The sequence below is a fragment of the Eschrichtius robustus genome, chromosome 8, assembly GCF_028021215.1.
Source record: "Eschrichtius robustus isolate mEscRob2 chromosome 8, mEscRob2.pri, whole genome shotgun sequence".
Lineage (NCBI taxonomy): Eukaryota > Metazoa > Chordata > Mammalia > Artiodactyla > Eschrichtiidae > Eschrichtius > Eschrichtius robustus.
This window is the reverse complement of record NC_090831.1, coordinates 102445230-102461980: the sequence shown is the minus strand read 5'-3', so window position 1 is coordinate 102461980 and position 16751 is coordinate 102445230.

Genomic DNA, 16751 nt, shown 5'->3' with positions numbered 1-16751 from the left:
CCCTGCATTGGCAGGCAGATTCTCAACCACTGCGCCACCAGGGAAGCCCGTATTCACCCATTTTTTTAAAATGTAGAGTAACGGTCCTGTGCTTAAATGTCATTGTGGTTGTGTGCTTTCACAAACCATAACTAACTGTAAGAGTCTCTCCACAGAAGTGCTCTGGACAGAAGTAAAATGGTAAACAGAAATGACTTACAAGACAGTGCCAGTTTGACGTAATTCTCTTATAATGAATAGTTGTTGGAAAATGGAGTTTGGCCTGATTTACAATTATATCGACGTTCGTGGAAGCTGAATATGCAGACGCCAAGGCGCACTATGACCAGAAGGTTTTTTCACACTTGACAAATAGTTTTCTGTTTTAGCTGTGAAGGTCAAAGAGTCTCATTTGCAGATAGAAGTAGAAAGTGTTATCAGGTTCTTCATATCACGTATCCAAATAGAATGCCCAGTCTTTAGATGCTGTCCAATTTCTTTTGGATAAAGCAAGTGACTCCCAGCAGGACCGTGTAGAGGAGGACGTTCTGTAGGGAGGAGATCACATCCTCGAGCATCTTCCATTTCCTCTCCTTGTCCAGTGTTGTCTCCAGGCTCTCAATGCAGAACGCTGCAGCTCTGCCTCACTGGGCCTCAAGCCTGCGTTCTGCTCTCTCTCCTCACTGCCTGAAGCTGGGACGGTTTTAACTTCTTCAAACCTCGGTTACTTCCTATGTAGAATAGAAACCATAGTATCTAACTGATTGCATTGTTGTGAATCTTAAATGAGGTACATTCAGAAAGTTTTACCCAGAGATATTAATATGCTCCTCACCACCCCCCCCCCGCCTTGCTCCTTAACCTCCTAATACCCTTAGGACTAAACTGTCACTTATTACCCTTCCAACAGGAGATTAAAGGACTAAGACCAATCGATCATCTCTATCTGACGTCATGCTGTGTCAGATGCTTGCCCTATCTCAGGCATCTGCTCTATTCCCTAAGTGTCCCTGCTCTGGGTCATAGTCTGGGTAATTTAGATGCCAAGTGTAGCAGCCAGGGAAGCTGTATTATGCTTTTCTTTCTGCAGCCAATGCTGTTGCTATTGCAGTGTTTTGTGTTCACTGAACACCAGATCACTACTATTTTCATCATCATTGCAACTGATGACAATAATAAAACAATCTCTTGGGCTTCTGCGGATAATGTCAACTCTCCTCAGGCTGTTTGGTTGTTTCTGTCCTATTCCCTCCGCCTGACCTAAAACAGACCCCTGAGCTATCTCTTAGCTGATAATCTCTTTCCTAACTCATTTGATTTTACTCATATTTCCCCTCCAGATTTTAAACGATGAACAAGTTCTGTACAGACTCTTCTCAAAACTGATTTAGTTTAGATTCAGTAGCAGTCTTGCGGGATCATGGAGAGACTGCTAAGTTTAATGCCACAATCATCTCAGCTCCTACAGAGTATTCATTTCATTGTCAGCTGGTGGGAACAGGCGATTGCTGTGGTATGAGGCTGATTCCCTTCAGTAATGAAGCAAGGAAGGCACTGGGACATATTCATTTCTGAATTCCAAGTGAGTACATATTGTCATTTCAGATGCTATTCCAAGAGCTATCATTTGCTGGAGTGCATCTGGTATCACATTTATTTACAGCATTCTAATTTTTCTTTAAAACTTAGGGAATGTGGGAAGAAACTGAGGTTATTGATATTGGATATGTAGAGCTCAGCTAGAAAGATAGGGCCAAGTAATATTCTCCAAGGGAAAAATGTTCAGTTTCTCATCATTTCTCATACTGAAGACAGCACTGACAAGAATAATTGAAAATAGGTAATGGAGAATCAGCCAGAGGGTTGATTTGATAGCAAAGAGACGTCTGAGTCCCAGGGAGAGAAAATCAAGTTGTAAGGGAGGTGAAGTCCTACCATGTAGTAATAATGGAAAATTGTGCAACTTTTTACTTTGATACTGAATCATCTCTTATCCTGCTCTAAATGAGATGAGGAACACAATTTTCTTGTATAAAAAAATAAAGAAGGGAAAGGAAAATGGAAGAGTTGTGTAAGATAATGATAATTGCCTTGCCCTGAGAAAAAGCCATAATACAAAGGAAAATTGTAACACAATACTGAAAAATGAACCCAATATAATTAAACAAGTAACTGAGGATGGAAAAGACAACCACAAATCAGAAAGTCAAAACTCAGACTGAAAATTGTCAACAATAGCATACAGTGTTAGATAAAAGTAGGGTAATATTTTCAAGACATTCAGGGAGGAACGTGTGAGCCAAGGGTTTTATACGCAGTCCTTCAGTGTTTACAGCTATAGACAAACCCATTTTAACCATGTAAGAACTCGGAATATTGCACTCACAGGTTTTTCCTCAGGAATCTCCCCGATTCATTCAATCGAGAGATGATAACAAAGGCCTGCTAGTGAGCATCGTTGCATATATTTAATTATGTCTAAGAGTAAAATAAAGGTGAGAGTAAAGGTGGAAGATTAGAATGTAAATGTTAGATGTTCTGAGTAAATAGAGATAACATAACTAAAAAATGGGAGAGGAAAGTATAAAGTTAACAAATGTGAAAAAGTTATAGAGAAAGCCTTAAAATACTTATGAAACGTACATTACATTTGAACACATGGAAAGCTATTCCATATTCTTAGAAAAAAAGAATAAACATCATCAAGATGCTAATTCTATCCAAGATAATATACAACCCCAATAAAAATACCAATTTTTAAAAAGAGTTAGATAAACTAAATCTAAAGTTTATATGAAAAATATTAATGAAGCTCAAATTACTATGGAGGGAAAAAAACACAGGAGAAAAAGGGCAATGGAAAGTAAGGAGACTAGTAGTAATAGATATTAAAACATACTGTATAGCCTCTAATTAAAACAACGTGGACTGGGTATGAATGGACGGCCTGACATTCCAAGGGAACACATAGAAAACTAAAAATTAGACCCAAGTATGTAGGACAATGTATGTATATTAAATCACTGGGGGAAAGAGACATTTTTCAACAACTGGAGAAATATTGAAAAAGGATAAAATTTAGATTCTAGCCTCAAACTATACATAAGAATAAATTCCACTGATTGATCAGATATCTGAATATTTAAAAAATGAAAATTAAAAAAAACCCCTATATATGTACCAGAGAAAAAGTGAATTCCTCTATCAACTAGAAATGGAAAAAGCTTTCTTAATTAAGACTAAAACATTTAAAGCTATTAAAGAAAAGACAAAAAATTTGACCTCAAAAATTTGTAAGGCAAAGAAAGAACAATTTAAAAGAAGAATAAGAGATTTAGAGAGGGAAGGGAAAGAAGACTTGCTTGCCACTATAGTCAGTCTTTCCCCTTCCCAATTTGATCTTAAATGGTTGTGAACAAAGAGGTTGGATAAAATGATTTCTAAAGTCCTTTTAATATTAATATTTTAGAATTCTAATATGCTTGAACTACCTAAATACAAGAAAAAGACAGTTATATGCTTGGTTGAATCTTGGTCTTTTTTTCCCTTCTAATAATCTGAGCATATCCTTTTAATCTCTTTGCCTAATCGTAAAATACAGGCCCTATTCCACTGTTTCTTCTCCTGATAGCCTTCACTCCTTATTCCTCCTCTCAATATGGTGATCCTGCCATTACCCCATGAGCAGTTATTCAAATCTCATGGATGAGCATTTCTGTTTCCTCAAGCCCTCCAGCATCCAGGAGCTTTGGAACTTCAGAGTGAACAGACAACAGTTGATTAAGGCCCCTGGGTTTGTGGGGTGAGGGTGATGCAGTTAACTCAGAGCTTTCGCCTTGGGAAAGGTGGTAGGGAAGGAAAGTACCCAGTAGTAAGAAGTAAGTTCCGTGACCTTTGACTATGATGTTTATCAGTGGTAGTTTGTGAAAAGAAAGTGTAAGAGGGTGAAGAAGCAGATGTGGAAGAGAAGCAATATTGCTCTCAGAAATAGGAAGCTAACTATAATTTTATTCTAGATAAATATACAACTTTTAGCTATTTAGAATATATTTATTCCAAAAATTGTTTGAGGTTGCTTAAAATAGAAGATGCATTTCTTTTTCTTTTTTTCTATTGAAGTATAGCTGATTTACAATATTGTGTTAGTTTCAGGTATATAGCAAAGTGATTTAGTTTTATATATACATGTATATATATATATGTGTTTTTTAGATTATTTTCCATTATAGGGTATTAGAAGATATTGAATATAATTCCCTATGCTATACAGTAAATCTCTGTTGCTTTTCTATTTTATGTATAGTAGTTTGTATCTGTTAATCCCATACTCCTAATTTAATCTCTCCCCCCTCCCTTTCCCCTTTGGTAACCATAAATTTGTTTTCTATGTCTGTGAATCTGTTTCTGTTTTGAATATAGTTTCATTTGTATTATTTTTAGATTCCACATGTAAGTGATATCATACAGTATTTGTCTTTCTCTGCCTGACTCACTTAACTCAGTGTAATATTCTCTCGGTCTATCCATGTTGCTGAAAATGGCAATATTTCATTCTTTCTTATGGATGAGTAATATTCCATTATACATGTATATATACCTCACATCTTCTTAAGCCAGTTATCTGTTCATGGCTCATCAGCTATTGTAAATAGTGCTGCTGTGAACATTGGGGTGCATGTATCTTCTTGAATTAGAGTTTTGGTTTCCCAGATATATACCCAGGAATGAGATTGCTGTATCATATGGCAGTTCTATTTTTAGTTTTTTAAGGAAACTCCATACTGTTTTCCATAGTGGATGCACCAATTTACGTTCCTACCAAAAGTGTAGGAGGTAGAAGATGCACTTCTGTAGGAAAAAAATCATATGGTATATGAGATTGAAGGTAATTATATATAAAAGCTTGGATATAAATAGTTTCGAGATTATGTACTTATTTAAGGCATGATACTGTAGCAGCTAAAGCCAAAAAAGGAGAGCTATATTGAGTTATATAATTCCTATTGTCAATTAAAAGTAAGCACATCTTTTTTGAATTAATAGTTCTATTTTATTTATCGATATTTGTTTATTTGACCTCTTTTTAAGAGAGGGAGCTATTTTTTCTATTGCTAATAAATTCTTTCAATAGTTTACCTGAAGGATCCTTATATAGGCGTAGGGAAGAAAAGATTTAACAGTGGGTCTGTAACTAGTTTCCTGTCCTCAGGGATGCTGGAGGGAAGATTGACCTGAACTTGTGCAAACATTGACTTATGGAACAGGAATCCTTTTAGAAGGGTGTACCTGGTTTATCTAGTTTGAGTCTTATAAATAAATCTGAAATTTATGGAAGTATGTGCTCCTGCTGCTGTGTTGAAGAATAGGATTTAATTATGTAGCCAGAACAGGTCTGTATGATTAATGAGGCATATAAATTCAAGAGACCCCCAACTCAGTGATTTCCCTGTGCTTGACTGATACCTAATTAGATAGCATAATTCTGAAACCAAATGAACTCAGGTGCAGAAATGAGTATTCTAAGAGCTGCATCTGATGTATGGGGCCTCATAGATATTGGTGCTGCTTGCATTATTGTTTTGAATTCTCTGCTAATCATTAATAAAGCTTAAGGCTGAGGAAGACTCTTATTTCATTGATTGATAATTCAGACCTTTGTGATAGTACAGGGATAGTGAACGAATAAGCTACAGCATCTTCCAGTTTATTTTAGAAAGGATGCTGACAGATTCTTCACATAACTATTCCTTACAAACAAACTTCATAGCAGCTGAGGGCCCACTGTTTCTACAGGGACTCAAATTTCTCTGGGACAAATATGTGGCTTCTTGGAGGTTCGGCTCAGTTCAAGGTTTGAATATCAATAACCCAGAGTGATGAATCACTAGCATGTTCTATAGACTTCCTTTCACATACTAGTGGTCTTTACAGGGCTTATATCAAGAGCTCTGCAGGGATCCATTTCTAGAGAATGCCTGAAGTGTAAGTATTTATTGGATGAAAAAAAGTTTTTAAGATTTAGAAACAAGATGTGAAGTGTTAAAGTTGACACTGTTATAAATTTTAAAAGATTCTTCTTTTTTTCTATGGTCTGGAGGCAAGACAATTACATATATGATCTATTAACCATTTATAGTGATCACTGAACAGCAAATACCAATTCTGGATGCATTCAAATAAAAGTCTGAATCATTCTTTTATGAGTATTACTTGCTTATATGAGTACTCGGTATATATGCTTTGTATTTATAAGTTGTTAGGTTTATATACATGTCTGTTTTCTAAAACTTAAAAACAGTTTTTCCTATTAAATTTTCCTGCTGGATAAAGAAGGTATGATCCAGTGAAAATAAATTTTGTTTTTGCTCCTGGAATACTCCTCATTGTAAATTAACAAATGGTCTTTTAGCTGATTGAGCTGAAATCAGTCCCCTAGAGCTTATCACAGTAAATTTATATTTTTTACCTGTAAATATGAGTATCAGACCCTGGCCTCATGGGAACTCTACCAGGGCGGAGATGCCTGGGGAGACCCTACCTATAGGTATGAAACTTTCCATCTGTTCTAGGTACCCCTAACAGTGAAAACACCTCCTTGTTAGGAAAGCAAAGTAAGGAGGGAGGGGACAAAATAGAATAACTTTAGAAATGGGGTTTGAAAAGAGGAGATTATGAAATCTCTTGAGTCATGGCTCCCTAAATCCCTGAATTATACTGGGACAGTGAATTTATTTTTACATTCTGAATGTACTGATATTTTACTGGGCAGTATTGTCTACATCACACCCAAGGTGATACGTTTAATCAAATCCATTTAATTGGCAAATATTTTTAAATGCCTGTTTTTGCTTAGCACTGGAGCTTTGTGCTAGGGATACAAGATAGTAACAAGATAGTTAGAGCACCTTCCCTTGGGGAAACCACTATCTCAAGGGAGAAACAGACATTTACTTAAGCACCCAATTGATTATTTAATTATAATTGTGAGAAATACCTCAAAGGACCAGAGCTCTGTGCGATGGAAAGGTGTAAGCAGACGATCTGATGTGAAGCGAGGTTCACAGAAGTGCCTTTAATTGCCCAAGATCATACAGCTGAGAAGTAGCAAAGCAGAAGTTTGTATCCGGGTGGAATCTTACTCTGATGCACTACATTTGCTGCCTCCAACTATGCAGCTATAATAGTGGTAAAAAGTGCCATGTAAGCAAAAAGAATGGTGCGTTGGTCTTCCACAACTGCTGCAACAAACCACTGCAAATTTAGTAGCTTATCTTAATTCCTCTAGGTTAGAAGTCCAACAGTTCTCATGGGCTAAAATCAAGGTGTCAGCAAGTCTGTGTCCCCTTCTGAAGGGTCCAGGGGAAAATCTGTTTTCTTGCAGAATTTTTCATCTTCAAGAGGTCGCCTGCATTCTTTGGCTCATGGTCTCCTTTCTCCCTCTTCAAAACCAGCAATGATGAGTTGGATCCTTCTCACATCACATCACTCTGACATACTCTTCTGCTTCCTTCTTCTACTTTTAAGGACTTGTGATTACATTGAACCCATGCAGATAATCCAATATAATCTCTCTATTTGAAAATCAGCTGATCAGCAAACTTAATTCCATCTGTAACCTTAATTCCACCTTGCCATGTAAAGCAACCTATTCACTGCTTCCAGGGATTAGGATGTAGATATCTTTGGGGGCCATCCTTCTACCCACCACAAAAGAGGTATTAATTGTGGCTCAAGAGTGGAGGAGTCAGAGATGGTGTTTGGTAGAAGAGTCCATAAATAGGAAACTGGAACAGCGTGAACAGACATGGAAAAGAGTTTCAAGTATGATCAGAGAAGAGTAGTAAATTTGATTGTTTTTCTTCTAGACCATAGGCACTCTAGTAGGGAGGCTGTGAAAGAAATATAGTGGATGCTAGTTAGAATAGTTAGGGTAGACCAGGTAATAGTGGCCTTGATTAGCAAGTTATACAGGTGGGGTTTATCCCAAGAGCAGTGGCAAGGCACTGAAGAAGCTCAGCAAGCCGCAGCATGGTCAGCCTCTACTTTAGTTTCATCCCCTCTCAGATATAGATGGAAAAATGTTCTCCTCTCTGACCCACTAGAACCATATGCAGCCATGAGCCTGGCTGCATGCCAAACAAGAGGGTTCTGAGTAGCATGCTCTTTTCAAGACACCTCCAGCGTATCAGGAAGGAAGAAGGGGCCCCTGGAATCAGCACTGGCCACCCAGAGACCTCCTTACTTTGACGATGGAACCTCTTCACTTTTTATCTTCAAGGTAAACATGTAAGGGAAGAGTGGCCAAGATGGCAGAGTAAGAAGACCCTAAGCTCACCTCCTCCCATGGGCACACCAAAATTACAACTATTTACAGAGTGATTATTGATGAGAAAGACCAGAAGACTAGCAAAGAAGATCTTCTACAACTAAAGATATAAAGAAAGAACCACAGCGAGATGGGTGGGAGGATGGAGAGGTGGTACACCTAATACCCCTGAGTAGGTGACCCACAATGGGGAGGAAAATTACATTTGCAGAAGTCCTTCTCAAGGAGCAAGGGATCCAAGCCCCACATCAGGCTCCCCAGCCTGGGGATCCTGCACTGGGAAGATAAGCCCCCAGAACACTTGGCTTTGAAAGCCAGCAGGGCTTACTTTCCAGAGAGTCAAAGCGCTGTGGGAAATAGAGACTCCACTCTTAAAGGGTACATAACAGATGCTTACATACTCCAGGACCCAGGGCAGAAGCAATAATTTGAAAGGAGCCTGGGTTAGACCCACCTCCTGATCTTGGAGAGCTACATGCAAAAGAATTAAGGTGTACTACTCCGTCACAGCGTGCATAAACCAAATTCAAAATGGATTAAAGACTTAACTGTAAGACCTGAAACCACAGGACTTCTGGAAGAAAACATAGGCAGTAAGCTCTTTAACATAGGTCTTAGCAATATTTTTTTGGATATATCTCCTCAGGCAAGGGAAACTGAAGCAAAAATAAACCAATGGGACTACATCAAACTAAAAAGCTTCTGCACAGCAAAGGGAACTATCAACAAAACAAAAAGGCAACCTATTGAATAGAAGATAGTTGCAAATGATATATCTGATAAGGGATCAATACCAAAATCTTCAAAGAGCTCATACAATTCAACATTAAAAACCAAAAACACAAATAACCCAATTGAAAAATGGGCAGAGCATCTGTACAGACATTTTTTCAAAGAAGACATACAGATGGCCAACAGGCGCACGAAAAGATGCTCAAGAGCGTTAATCATCAGGGAAATGTAAATCAAATCCACAATGAGATATCACCTCTTGGCTGTTATCAAAAAGACAACAAATAACAAGTGTTGGTGAGGATGTGGAGAGAAGGGGACCTTTGTGCACTGTTCGTGGGGATGTTAAATTGATGCAGCTACTGCGGAAAACAGTATGGAGAGTCTTCAAAATCTTAAAAATAGAACTACCATAGGATCCAGCAATTCCACTCCTGGGTATTTCTCCAAAGAAAACCAAACCACTAATTAGAAAAGATATGCACCCCTATGTTCACTGCAGCGTTATTTACAATAGTCAAGATATGAAGCAACCCAAGTGCCTATCAATAGACGAATGAAGACATGGTATATATATATATATATATATATATATATATATATATATATATATACAATGGATGATTACTCAGCCATTAAAAAAGAATGAAATCTTGCTATTTACAACAACATGGATGGACCTAGAGGGTATTATGCTAAGTGAAATGTCAGACAGAGAAAGACAAATACTGTATGATACCACTTATATGTGGAATCTAAAAAGCAAAACAAATGAACAAACCTAACAAAACAGAAACAGAGTTATAGATAACAAACAGGTGGTTGCCAGGGGGAAGGGGTGGGTGGAGGAAAGAAATATGACAGTGAGATTAAGAGATACCAACTTCCAGTTGCAGAATGATGAGACATGGGTATGAAATGCACAGTGTGGGGAATATAGTGTGGTGACAGATCATAACTAGATTATCATGGTGATCATTTTGAAATGTATAGAAATATTGAATCAATTTGTTATGTAACAGGAACTAACGTAGTGTGGTAGGTCGATGATACTTCAAAAACAAGCAAGCAAACAAACACACTCATAGAAAAGGAGATCAGAATTGTGGTTACTAGAGACGGAGGGGAGGAGGAGTTGCAGGAAGGCAGTCAAAAGGTACAAACTCCCAGTTATAAGATAAATAAGTGCTAGGGAGGCAATGTACAATGTGATAAATATAATGAACACCTCTGTATGTTATTTATGAGAGTTAAGAGAGTAAGTCCTAAGAGTTCTCATCACAAGGAAAATAATTTTTTTCTATTTTTAAAATTTTGTATCTATATGAGAAGTTGGATGTTCAGTAAACTTATTGTGATATCATTTGATGAGGTGTGTAAGTTAAATCATTATGCTGTACACCTTAAACTTATACAGTGCTGTATGTCAACTATATCTCAATAAAACTGGAAGAAAAAAAAATAAACAGGTAGAAAAAATCATAATTCCTGTCATGGGTAGATGAGTAGTCTCCTGCCTTTTCAACATTTAAGCCTCCAGAAAGATGCCTTTAGTTTTATTGCAGGTTCAGCCCCTTAGACTTTACCAATCCTTTAGTAGTGAAAAGTTCTACCTGTCACACCTGGCACATCTCTATATTTTCCCTTTGGTTGTCTTTTATTAATTTGAAACGCATTTACTTAGGAGGACTAAAGTGTACACTGTACAAAGTGACAACTTCATACATTGGCTTTCTAAAAAAAAGTCCCAACTTTTTACCATACAGGTGCTCACCAGTATGAAATCCTTTAAAATAAGTTTTAATACTTAAAAAACAAAGACCCTTAACTTGTGATAATTAAGGTAAGCTGGTAAATAAACTAATCAGTAAAGGAAGAAATAAATTCTTTATCCTGTCTTTCTTATCAAATTTGTAGCATTGTTTAGCCAAGTATTAATAGAGGAGATACTCTTTTTCTAAAGGAATTCCAGCTAAAAAAATGAAGAAATGGTAGAAGTAAAAAATCATCATTATGCAAATTCTAATAGGTTATTCGAGCTAGGTAATAATCATCAATGACTGTACTATCACAAAAATAGATGATATTGGACACTTTGTGCCCTGATGGAAGAATATTACCACATCTATGAAGTAGTCTAGAAAAAAAATTGACCCTGATTCTGCTCAAGCTTTTAGAGCCAACTACCAATTTTAGTACTATGGAATTTAGAGGAACATGTTAAATGCCACCAGTGGATACAATGACAACATCCAGACATCAGGACAAATACCATAGTTTCTTCAACAATTAAGTTTCAAAGAGGAAGAAGAAAGATAGAGGGGGAACCAGTAAACTAACAGAGACTTGAGAGATAAAGCAATCAATTGCAAGGTGGGTCTTACTGGATTCCTATTCAAAGAAACAACTGTAGAACATTTTTTTATATTTGTAAGGAATTGGAAATGTGAAACTTCCAAGATATTTAATGATACTGAAAGATTGTTACCTCATATTTTAGATATTATAATGGTATTATGGTAATGTATATAAAACAGTCCTTACTTTTTAGGGATACATATGATATATTAGTGGATGAAATCATATGACACCTGAGGTTTGCTTCTGGTACAGGAGAAGGGGAGAGATGAAACAGAGTTGGCTATGAATTGATGATTTTTGAATCGGAGTCCCAGAAGCATGGGGATTCATCATGCTCTGTGGTTTGAAGTTTTTCATAATAAGAAGTTAAAGTTAAAAATAGAGATATGTCTTTTTTAAGGCTGAATGATATTCCATTGTATGTATGTAGCACATTTTCTTTATCTGTTTATCTGTCAGTGGACTTCTAGGTTGCTTCCATTTCTTGACTATTCTGAAAAATGCTGCAATAAATACAGGAGTGCAAATATCTCAAACCTTGGGGACATTATGCTAAGTGAAGGAAGCCAGTCACAGAAGGACAAATACTGCATTTCCTCTTATATAAGGCATCTAAACAGTCAAACTCATAGATGCAGAAAGTCAAATGGTGGTTGCCGGGGCCGGGAGGTGGGGGGATTGGGGAGCTGCTGTTCAACAGATACGTTTACAGCTATGCAAGATGTAAAATCTCTAGGAATCCATACAACATTGTGCTTATAGTTAACAATATGGTATTGTGCACTTAAAAACTTGAGGCTAGATCTTATGTGTTTTTAAAATAAAAAAGATATGTCACCATTTTGCATATTTTGATGACAAATGAATAATTGAAGTGATGATCGTCAAATATTGCATTCCTTTTCTTTCCCATTTGTTATAATCTTGTCAGACATTTTACTTAATCTGGACAGCTAGTGTATTATCCAAACAATTCCAACGAAAACATTTACATTTTTCCTTTGTAGGTAATGATCTTATTCCGCCATGACACTATGTGACATAAATTGAGTTTATTGGCAGAGAACTAGAGTTTAATTATCAACACACCAGTCACTTACCTCTTATTCCATCTGGTAAAATCATGCTATGGTTGACATATCTAAGGGAAGATATATGACCTTTAATCTTAGAACCTATAAAAATACTGACTAGATAAGACTTAGAACCATGGTCTATGAATCTTTAATCTTAGAACCTATAAAAATACTGACTAGATAAGACTTAGAACCATGGTCTATGAATCATTACATCTGCATTGTAGCCTTAGCTCTACCTATCAAACTACATTCTTTTATGGCCATTCAGATGATTTGGTTTTGGAACAGGGCTAATAATACTCACTTGAAGGAGAATGATGGGGATTAGTGTATTTGAGAATGTTTTAGCCCTTAACATGAATTTTTGACTGATGATTTCAAAGTGTAATTAATTTATGAAAATAATTTCAACCCTAAGCATATTTGATAAAATATTTGTGATATCTACCACTGACATGCTTGGCAATTAAAATACAGCCTTTGGGAGTTTCCTGTGTTGTAGGCAATGAGAACAATTTAATTAGTGCTTCTATAAAGACGATGTTAATTCTTTAACACAGCTCCTTGCAAAAGTTTCACCCAACTTAAATTAGTTTCTCCTATGTCTTCTCTTGTAATAACTCATGGGAATAAGTGAGAACCATAAAGTCTGACGTAGATAACAAGCAGGAATGAGCACAAAGACACTGAGTGGCTGCCACTTCAGTTACTTATTGAGGATCTTAGTCTGGTCTTTTACCCGACTTTCCAAATTTTACATACCATCTTAATATTCTAGGACTTTTAAGATAGGATGGACATCAAAGCATCAAGCTCACAGAGTTATTTTGCCCCTTAGATATCAGATGATATAGGTTGCTGGGTCACATGAGCTTCCCCATAGCTCCGAGCCAGGAGGTTTACTTAAAAGACATCTTAAAATGATTTATCTGTACTCTAGTCCCACTTTAGAAATCCTAGTATTTCTCTTTAAAGCTGTTATTGCCCTGTTGTCACAGGAGCAAACTTAAGCGACTTTGGAAAGGGTAGTTATAGATTTTTGTTGCTTTAGCCACACGCTCATTCCCAGGTTCCTCTGTTTGTGAACCTTGCGTCTGCAGAAGACCTGGCTGACTATACTGGCACAGTCTGTGGCTGCAAAACAGTTGCTCCTTATGTAAAACCATTGGGTATAAGGAGTGTTCTTGAGACCATGACCTCATTACTATGGTACTCTAATCAAGCAAGGAAACCTTTTAAATACAACCGTCATACTCCGTTGCCTACTAGAGTAAACTCTGAGGACCTGAGGGCTGAGAAATTGCTTGAACTGAGACCTTGGCAGTGGCTGATGGACTATTTTGATTCTTTTTCATACTGAAATTCTCTCTTTTTAGTTCACCTCCTGTGGCCTTAAGAATATAGGGCTACTGAGGTATGACCAGAAACAATCTTTACTTACAGTCTCCACCATAGTGGCTGGGTTTTTTTGGCCTTAAATATTATCTATAAGCCAAAGATTTTAACAATTGCGGACTGAAGGTCCCAAATAAAGTGGGGAAAACAACCTGTATAGTGATCTGTAAATCTAAATCTACATGAGAGTGACCATTTGACATTTGACCTAAGTTTTGTAATGTTCAATAATGTCTTCACAAAAAAATTCTCTAAGGATGTAGGAATATTTGTTTTGCAAGATAGAAGTAACTTAATTTTCCTCCATTATAAAAGGAATATATGTATATTCATTGCAAATAATTCAGAAAATACAAAAACATATAAAGAAGAAAATTTAAATCACCATAATTTCATCACTGAAAGATGAATTCTGCTTACAATTGACTATATATTTTCCCAGACCTTTAAAATGTATCTATTTATTCTTATGAAGATATGATCATACTTTATATACTGCTTTATGACCTGATCCCCCATCCCAGAAACACACAAACACATACACACACACACACACACACACACACACATGCACGCACACCCCACTGGAATTTTTCCATTTAAAAAAATGTGCTTATATACAACCAAAACATAAAGATGTGGAATAACATCTAATCAGAGGGTTTTCTATTTAGGTGCAGGAAAAGTAAAGGATTCTTACTTAAATATTAGAAATACCAGAAGTTTCTACGTTTCATAAGGATCACATACCCAGGTTAACATGGCAGAGGCACCAAGGCAGAATTTTGAGAAATATGTCTTTCAGGTATGATACAGAAATATAGTGGTACTCTCCCATATGGTTGGGAACAACAATCCAATTTTCATCTTACAATGTCAAGTCTACATTTGTATTTTGCTTTAAGACACTTTATTGCTGGGCTGGTTACCAATAGTCATGCATAAATTTATTGGTTACCAGCTATATGGTGAGCTCTCCATATCCTTGTTGCTATATGAAAGCTGAATAAGAGGAAGGTAAAAAGTAGTTGCTGTTTATTTTATTATTATTTTTAATTTATTTATTCATTTTTGGCTGTGTTAGGTCTTCGTTTCTGTGCGAGGGCTTTCTCTAGTTGTGGCGAGTGGGGGCCACTCTTCATCGTGGTGCGCAGGCCTCTCACCGTCGCGGCCTCTCTTGTTGCGGAGCACAGGCTCCAGACGCGCAGGCTCAGTAGTTGTGGCTCACGGGCCCAGTTGCTCCGCGGCATGTGGGATCTTCCCAGACCAGGGCTCGAACCCGTGTCCCCTGCATTGGCAGGCAGATTCTCAACCACTGCGCCACCAGGGAAGCCCAGTTGCTGTTTATTTACGTCAGCAATCAGTAAAAATGAGAGAGTGCTTCTGAAGGAGGTCCTGGACCTGGCAGTGCTTACAAATTCCAGCAGCCAAGTTCAGTGTGGTTAGAAGAAGCCTTGAGGCATAAGCAGGCATTCTGGCTTTTAAGTTGCAGTTTTTTAGACTGCATGTGGCAGTAACAACTTGTCTACTTTAGAGATTGCCTAAAAAAACAGGTGTACTCAAACCTAATTTTCCTATATCAGACTGAATTTACCAAATTCTTGTCCTGAATAAGAGTTATCTTGTTGAATATAATAAGGCATCTCCTTTTGTCATGTGATCATAACTCAAAGAATGCTAAATATGTACCTAATATATTTAAGATTTATCTCGTCAAATAATGTTTAATTCACTAGTGGAAGAATGAAAGGCTAGAGAAGTGACCTGTTACACAGATAATTGCTGACAGAACTGTGATAGGAACCCACGACTTGACACCTAGGGAGTCTATTAGACTATTAGTCTATTGTAATGGATTAACAATGTCTTTTATTTTTTGTATTCTGATGCTTTGAAATCTGGGGACTTTCTGACCTGGAGGGGCTACCCCTCCAGAATTAGCCAGCTCTTAGAGATAATAAACAACTTGCTCATCAGAACACTTTCTGATGGCAAATCAATCAATCCGGAGCCCACATCCCTTGGGCTCTCACACTCCCAGACACTATTCATCTGCCCTAATCACCTCAGCACCAGGTACCAGACAACTAGGGACAGTCCCTATGCCCTGGAACCCATTGAAATTATTCAGACTGGCTAATTCTAAGCCTGCTTACCCTGTCTTGCCTGTTCCTTCCTGTGGAAATCACGGTAAAGGTGTGTCCCCATATTCCCCCCTCTCCCTCTGCCTCCTGTCTGACCCTGGTGCTTCCCTGTGGGGCACCCCCCTCTTAACATGGTAATGTCTTCATTTCTCGTGACCTGTGAGTATAACAAGCTAGTTTTTCAATAGCAGTGATCTCTGGATCTGTTGGCCTTGCCATACCTGAATAAAAATAAATCTATATATTAAAACACATAGACCCTTCTTAACATGATAAACTTCAGCTATGTTACTACCACCAAATGAGCATTATATGTACAGAGATTATAATCATTGCTTCTGTTTCTGCTTTATACCAATGCTGTGTCATCTCTAATCATTCAGGTCGATCTGAGAGAGGTCAGTACTACACCCCTGCAATAATATTGTGTGTATATTTTAATATGTACATAATATTACAAATACTGTACATATTTCAAACTTTCTTCCCTTTCAATTTTTCCCTTTCCTCCTCCAGATTCAGAGTCTCTGGCAAACAGCTCCATTCAGTTCAAAGCACACAAGGCATATGGCCTTTTGGTTTTGTTTTGGTAGTCCTGGGCTACTTATGACAGACAATGTTCTTGCAACATGCTAGAAAAGAAAGATGTGCCTAAAATCCACACCATTCACAAATGATACCCCAGTGACCACTAAGAGGGCCCACCACCAGATGGGAAAGTAGGAAGAAGACTTC